This window comes from Juglans microcarpa x Juglans regia, chromosome 7S, assembly GCF_004785595.1.
Source record: "Juglans microcarpa x Juglans regia isolate MS1-56 chromosome 7S, Jm3101_v1.0, whole genome shotgun sequence".
Taxonomy (NCBI): Eukaryota; Viridiplantae; Streptophyta; class Magnoliopsida; order Fagales; family Juglandaceae; genus Juglans; species Juglans microcarpa x Juglans regia.
The window spans coordinates 13,688,117-13,696,123 of NC_054607.1; positions in this window are offsets into that span (position 1 = coordinate 13,688,117).

Consider the following 8,007-nt stretch of genomic DNA (forward strand, 5'->3'; position numbering starts at 1 on the left):
ACCATAGGAAGCCCGCGAGCAAAAAACTTCAACCTCATAACTTTGCCAGTTTTCCCTCAATTGGTTTTCTATAAAGGAAGTGCAAAGTGGTAAAAATAAGAGGTGCTCCGATTGGCCCCGAATTGGTGCAAACATACCCTAAGGTCATGGTAGAACCATAGGAAGCCCGTGAGCAAAAAACTCCAACCTCATAACCTTTCCACTTTGCCATCAATTGGTTTTCTACTAAGCAAGGGCAAATTGGTAAAAATAATAGGTGCTCAGATTCGCCCCGGTTTGGGGCATACATACCACAAGGTCATGGTGGTACTATAGGATGCCCTCTAGCAAAAATCTTAAACCTCAAAACTTTGCCACTTTGTCCTCAATTGGTTTCTACTAAGCCCTGGCAATGCGGTCAAAATAAGAGTTGCTCTGATTTGCCCGGAGTTAGAGCATACAAACCATAAGGACATGGTAGTACTATAAGATGCCCGTGAGCGAAAAACTCCAACCTCATAACTTTGCCGTATTTCCCTCAATTGGTTTTTTTCAAAGCAAGGGCAAAGTTGTAAAAATAAGTGGTGCTGCGATTGGCCTTGGGTTGGAGCATACATACCCTAAGGTCATGGTAGTACCATAGAAGCCCGGGAGCAAAAAATACCTACCTCGTAATTTTGCCAGTTTAACCTCAATTGGTTTTCTACTAAGAAAGGACAAAGTGGTTAAAATAAACGGTACTCCAGTTGGCCGCGGGTTGGGCATACATACCCGAAGGTCATGGTAGTATCATAGGAAGCTCGTGACCAAAAAAGGGTCTTGGTAGTACCATAGGAAGCCCGCAAGCAAAAAACGCCAACCACATAACTCTGCCACTTTGCCCTCAATTGGTTTTCTACTAAGTAAGGGCGAATTGGTAAAAATAACAGGTGCTCTGATTTGCCCCGGTTTGGGGCATACATATGTACCAAAGGAAGGCCGCAAGCAAAAAACTTCAACCTCATAACTTTTCCAATTTGCCCTCAATTGGTTTTCTACCAAGCAAAGGCAAAGTGGTAAAAAGAAGAAATGCTCCAATTCACCCCGGGTTGGGGCATACATACCACAAGGTCATGGTAGTACCATAGGAAGCCCGGAAGCAAAAAACTCCAACTTCATAACTTTGTCACTTTGCCCTCAATTGTTTTTCTACTAAAAAGGGGCAAAGTGGTAAAAATAAGAGTTACTCTGATTTGCCTCGAGTTGGGGCAAACATACCATAAGGACAAGGCAGTTCAATAGGAAGCTGGTGAGCAAAAAACTCTAACCTCATAACTTTACCATTTTGCCCTCAATTGGCTTTCTACTAAGTAAGAGCAAAGTGGTAAAAGTAAGAGGAACTCCAATTGACCCGAGGTTGGGGCATACATACCATAAGGACATGGTAGTACTATAGGAAGTCGGCGAGCAAAAAATCCCAACCTCTTAACTTTGCCACTTTGCCCTCAGGTGGTTCTCTTCTAAGCAAGGGCAAAGTGCTAAAAATAAGAGGTCTTCCAATTCGCCTGGGGTTGGGGCATACATACCATATGGACATGGTAGTATTATAAGAAACCTGCGAACAAAAAACTCCAACCTCATAATTTTGCCACTTTGCCGTCAATTGGTTTTCTACTAAGCAAGGACAAAGTGGTAAACATAAGAGGTGCTCCGATTGGCCCCGGGTTGGGGCATACATACCCTAAGATCATGCTAGTACCATAGAAAGCCCGCGAGCAAAAATATTCAACCTCATAATTTTGCCACTTTGCCCTCAATTAGTTTTCTACTAATCAAGGGCAAAGTGGTAAAAATAAATGGTGCTCCGATTCTCCTAGGGTTGGGGCATACACACCATAAGGACATGGCAGTGCCATAGGAAGCCCGTGAGTGAAATACACCAACCTCATAACTTTGTGACTTTGCCCTCAATTTGTTTTCTACTAAGAGCACTCTCATTTGATTAGCTAAAAGCTAAATCCAATGAGAATTTAGCTATTGAACCATAAAATGTATCACATTAGAATAGCTATATTCCAACAGTAACTTCTAAAGTAATTTCCAAATTTGAAAGACACTGTTTATTCATCAAATCTATTTTATATCATTGTTTCTCTCTCCCGAGGTCTCCATCAACGTCTTTTTAGTTTCTATTTTTAACCCATAATTTAATTAGAATATGATTATTAATTAATATATAATATTATGAATAGTACTAAAATATGATAAAATAAGATAATTTCATAATTAGAAAAATTAAATATTTTTGAAATATTAATTACTCATGAATAAATGGATAATCCAATGTAGAGATTTAATGTGAATAATTAAAGCCAAATTCATCTTTTATTATTTTATTGTCATATAATGAAAAAATGATTATTCCAATGTGGAGACTTATGTGAATGGAATAGCTAAAAGCTAAATTTATCTTACATTCATAAAAAATGTACTTTAACTTTAACTAATCTAATGAGAGTGCTCTAAGCGAGGGCAAAGTGGTAAAACTAAGAGGAGCTTCGATTGGCCCCGGGTTGGCGCATACATACCCTGTAACAGCGCACTAGAAATTCACCGGTGGAATTTCTATTGACTTTAGAAACCTCATGAAAACCCCATAAGTTTTTACGAATCGACCAATCGCGCAGGTTTTAGTCTGTCAACATAGTCAGTGTTATCACTCACTATGATGCTAGAAATATGAGTTTAATTATTTGAGGTAGTTAGAAGTGTCAAAATGTGTTTTGGTCTGCTCCATTAGAATCAGTTGATTATTTAGGATTTTATGGCGCAATAGCCAATTTTCATAATTTCAAATGAAACGACTGTTCGAAATTGTTAAATTATTTTTAGGAGCACTTCGGGATTGAATTTCAGTAAACGATTTTCACTACAGGTTAATATGAATATTTAGAATTTTTCAGTACTAATTTAATTATCCATTTCTTCGGAGTGAATAGTAACCTCAATAAGCTCACCCAGTGTAGTGTTTTCAAAATCACTGTGTGAAATGTCCAAATTAGGTTAGAGAAGTTTTATTTGGACACTTGGCAAGATCTTAGCCACACATAATGAATAGTATTAGATACTTGGTACCATGAGGAGCCATTAGATGGATTTGTGAAGGAAGTCAAGGAATGAGATCATGCCGCCTAAGCAAAACTTTGTTTCATCTGATCAACTAATTTGTGCCAGACCAAAGAAGATTTCAACCCTAGCAAAACCCTAAATGGTTGGAATCCAATTGAAACCCCAAAATCTTGATTGAAACCAAAACCCTAAACGGTTTCCCCAAACCCTAAAGTTGGCCTCCAACCCTTTTTAATCCGATTTCTAGCATTGTGTTTAGTCATTTGATTAAATCACTTCCACATGCTATTAATTAATCAAACCCCTGTTATGACATTATTATCCAACCTTTTAAACCTTGGAAATTTGATTGGGCCAAAAAAATTAGTTTTGGGCTTGATAGCATCTCAAACCCTAACCAAATTGAAGCCCACTTGGTTGGGGCCCACCAAGGCCCACGAATTTGGCCACCTTGGCAAAACTTCTTGAAGAAGTTTCCTCCCTCACATGGCAGACCATCCACTACCATTAGCTGCAACCCATTAGTGCCTTGATGTGAAGAGAAGTCCACTCCATCAACCTCCATCTCTCACAGCTGCTATAGGCAGTCCTTTGCCCTCATTACTCTCTACTTTATGTCACATGGCCATCTCCAATCAAGAGTCTTTCAAGCCCATAACTTCCCCCTCCAGGAGTCTAAAGTCGTGCAAGACACACTTCTCTCCATTTTATCACTTATTCCCCCCATTTTTAGAGAGAAGCCCAAGAGAGCTCTCTCGGGCAGATTTCTCGGTCTTTTTCCGTGGCTATTTTTGACCCTTTATAAGTATTTTCTCACAATTATTCCTTTATAAAAGTTGTTTGTCTTTGAGTCTAGTTTGCGCGGATATCTTATTAGTCTCATTCCATGCCAATTAGTCGGTCAAAAGTATTTTTAAACATGCAAAGGTCATTCTGGGCATGAAATTAGAGAGTATGATATTTTTGGAATTTTTGACCAAGCTAATGGATATATCTTGGTCCGAAAATTTTATGGACTGTTGTTAGCATGTGTTTATGAATTTTCATTGAGGGTTTTTTGCATGAGTAAAGCTTTTGATGATATATTTCCTTAGATTTATAAACATGAAAACTGGAAGTGGAAAAACAGTTTTTGTTTTGTGAAAGTTGGAATATTTCGTGGTTTGATGTTATTCCAAAGGCTTTGATATTTTTATATGATGATCCTAAGCCTCTTACATACTTGTTAGGATGTTATTTTGAAGATATTTAGGATTAGTTTTAAAGATATGATTTTCTATGCAAGAGGATTTCGGTTAGGCCTAAGATTTCATGTTTTTGGGTTAGATCCATGTTTTATTGAGTTTTAGCCGTGTGATTTTAAGTTTGATGGTTGGATCTTCTTTAGGACACATTTTTAAACCATGAGATGTTTTAGTTAGTAGATCACATGTGTTTAAGCCATGGTAAAGAGATTGATCAAAGTTAGTGGAGAGAAAAGTTTCTGTTTTGGACTATGTTTAAAACCCAAAAACTCCAAGTGTTGTTTTGTGATTTTTGGTGGCTTTTGTTTGATGATTTAAAGCATGGTTGATCTTAGGATGATGTTATGAATGCGTCAGAAGTAAGATTTGTTTTTTTTGGAATTCTTTGAGATGTTTTTATTAAGACCAAAACTTGTGATTTAAGGGTTTACTTTTGTTAAAAAGTTTGGGTTTTTTTACAAAAAGTTTCGTGTTGATGATTAGCTTTTCTTAATGGATATTTTAAGTGTATTTTTAAACTTAGGATAGGAAGATCCTTGTTACAAAATTTTGGTTTAATCATTGGTTTTGAAGATGGAAGAAATTGCAAGCAAAATCAAGAGAAATGACCTATGAATGTTTCGACCATTTTGAGTTTTCCATAGTTGTGAATGGTTTTAAATTTTTTTGAGTTGATATTTGAGTTTAGGAAAAAATTTGCATGAGGAATGTAAATTTTGGTAATTTTTGAAGTTAAGATGTGAAATCCTTAAGTTAGGGATAAAATGGTCATTTTCCACATGTAGAGGGTAAAATGATAATTTTACTCTAAGTTATCTCTTTTCACATTTCTAATTGTTAGTAATTAAAGTTCTAACTTTTAGAATACCCTCTTACAGTTCCTCGTGTTTCCCGCTTTAATCTCGTAGAACGCGACGATCGAGGTAAGTTAACTCTTAACTTACTATCAGTTTACGGTGTATGTGTGATGGGTAAGGGAACTACAGTTTATGTTCGTATGTTGTTATATATGCCATGTCATCACATGTTTATCTGTTACATGAATTATGCTGTCACAAAAATCTTATCTGTTACATAATATATTCTGTGACATGTTACTATCTGTTGCAAGTATGTGACATTATGTACGCCATTTGTTACATGTATATCATGTCACATAATATTCACTGTCACATGTTATGCCATGTTATGAAATATTGTCTGTTACATGTTATGCCATGTTATGAAATATTGCCTGTTACATTTATGCCTCAAAGTATGTCATGTGTGTCGTCTGACGTTCATATCACGTTATGCTATGTCAGAACTTCTGTTATTTATGTCACGTCACGTTACGAAATGTCATGTGTGCCAGTTAATTTATTCATGTCAATCACGACCCTAAGCACTAGGATGGGGTAATATCCTAGTGGAATTCCTTTGTTCACACTGGAGTGTCTAAATAGGTATGAAATTCCCTGGGTTGACAGTCAACAGGTTGCGAATGGGGCCTAACTAACTGGTCACTGGAGCGCGCCAAGCACTAACGCCGATGGAGCCACATATTATGTTACGTGTGTCCACAGCAAGTGTGGCACAAACAATTCATAGGGCCACAACAACTGTGGAACATGAAGTATGGGGCCACAACAACTGTAGAGCATACACTACGTGAGACACAACAATTGTGACATGTAGAATACGTGGAGCCACAACAACTGTGGAGCATACACTACGTGAGACACAACAATTGTGACATGTAGAATACGTGGGGCCACAACAACTGTGGAGTACGTATTAACACACTCACAGCTGGTATAGGCACTTGTGTTGTGATGCGGCAATCGGCAGGGACACACGGCTCAAGGGGACCCGTGCAGCACTCGTATGGTCACTTTATTAATTAAGTCCATTGAATAAGATTCCAAGTTCATGTATTTCACGTTCAAGTCATGTTTCACATCATGTTATGTTCAAGTTTACGTTCTTGTCAAGTTTCATGTTCATGTCAATCATGGTAACCCCATGAGACAAGAATATATTTCAAGTTCATGTTTATGTCATGTTATGTTCAAGTTCACGTTCATGTTCATGTTCATGTTAAGTCATGTTCATGTTCACGTTATGTTCTAAGTTCACATTAATGTTATGTTATGCACAGGTTCATGTTATGTTCAAGTTCACATTCATGTTATGTCATGTTCACGTTCAAGTTATGATCCAAGTTCACATTTATGTTATGTCATGCTCAGATTTATGTTATGTTCAAGTTCATGTTCAAATTATGTATTTTCACGTTCATGCTATGTATCAAGTTCACGTTCATGCTATGTTGCTAGTCCATATTATGTTTTAAGTTCACGTACATGCCATGTCACGTCAATCTAAGTTTCAGTTTCAGTTCAAGTTATGTCATTTATGCCATGTTGTATGTTAGGTTATGCTATGCTTACTTATGACTTTGATTATGCATTCATACTTTTACTGCCATGTATGCATCATTAGCCTGTGTGGAAGTTTCCTGTTAACTTGCTGAGATTTATAATCAAATCTCACTGTGGTAGTCCCAACTACCATTTTGCCCGAATGGTAGGCGATGTGTTAGGATCAGAGCAGGGAGCAGACACTGGCAGACTGGAGGAGGTTGACTAGAAGCCGTAGACGCAACACAAAGCTCGCAACCTCCATAGTTAGATCTTTGGATAGTATTCCGACATTATTAGTCGAATCACGATAGTTACTCAACGAATTAGTCCAATAGTATATTTTGGCAATGTAATTATGGAGCCCAAGTCTTCGTTGTTTTGAGATTACAGTCTTCTGAGACTCATGCTATAATCGTGGATGTTTTAAGTATGCATAATTTATGTTTTAATTATTTGGGATATTATAAGTTTGGTGCTTAATATTGCTCAAAAAAAATTATCCGCTGCGAATATTGCATAATGCTAGATGCATGTTAGGTACATTGTATCTTATATGTCATGAACGGGGGTAGGTAACCTTGTGTTGCATGTCCTGACACTTCGGATGTCCGTTCGATCCGAAGCAGAATCTGGGGGAGTCACATACCCTAAGGTCATTGTAGTATAATAGGAAGCCGGAAAGCGAAAAACTCCAACCTCATAACTTGGCCACCTTTCCCTCAATTAGTTTTCTACTAAGCAAAAACAACGTGATTAAAATAAGAGGTGCTACAGTTGGCACCGGGTTGGGGCATACATACCCCAAGGTCGTGGTAGTACCATAGGAAGCCTGTGAGTAAAAAACGGTTAGGAAATACATACCATAAGGACATGGTAGTACTATAGGATGCCCGTGAGTAAAAAACTCCAACTCAATAACTTTGCCACATTGCCTTGAATTAGTTTTGTACTAACCAAGGGCAATGTGATAAAAATAAGAGGTGTTCTGATTGGCCTCGTGTTGGCGCATACCTAACCTAAGGTCATGGTAGTACCATAGGAACCTGTGAGCAAAAAACTCCAACCTCATAACTTTGCCAATTTTCCCTGAATTGATTTTCTACTAAGTAAAGGCAAAGTGGTTAAAATAGGAGGTGTTCCAATTGGCCCTGGGTTGGGGCCAAACATACCCCAAGGTCATGGTAGTATGATAGGAAGCCCGCGACCGAAAAACGGTTGGGGCATATATACGATGAGGACATGGTAGTACTATAGGATGCCCATGAGCGAAA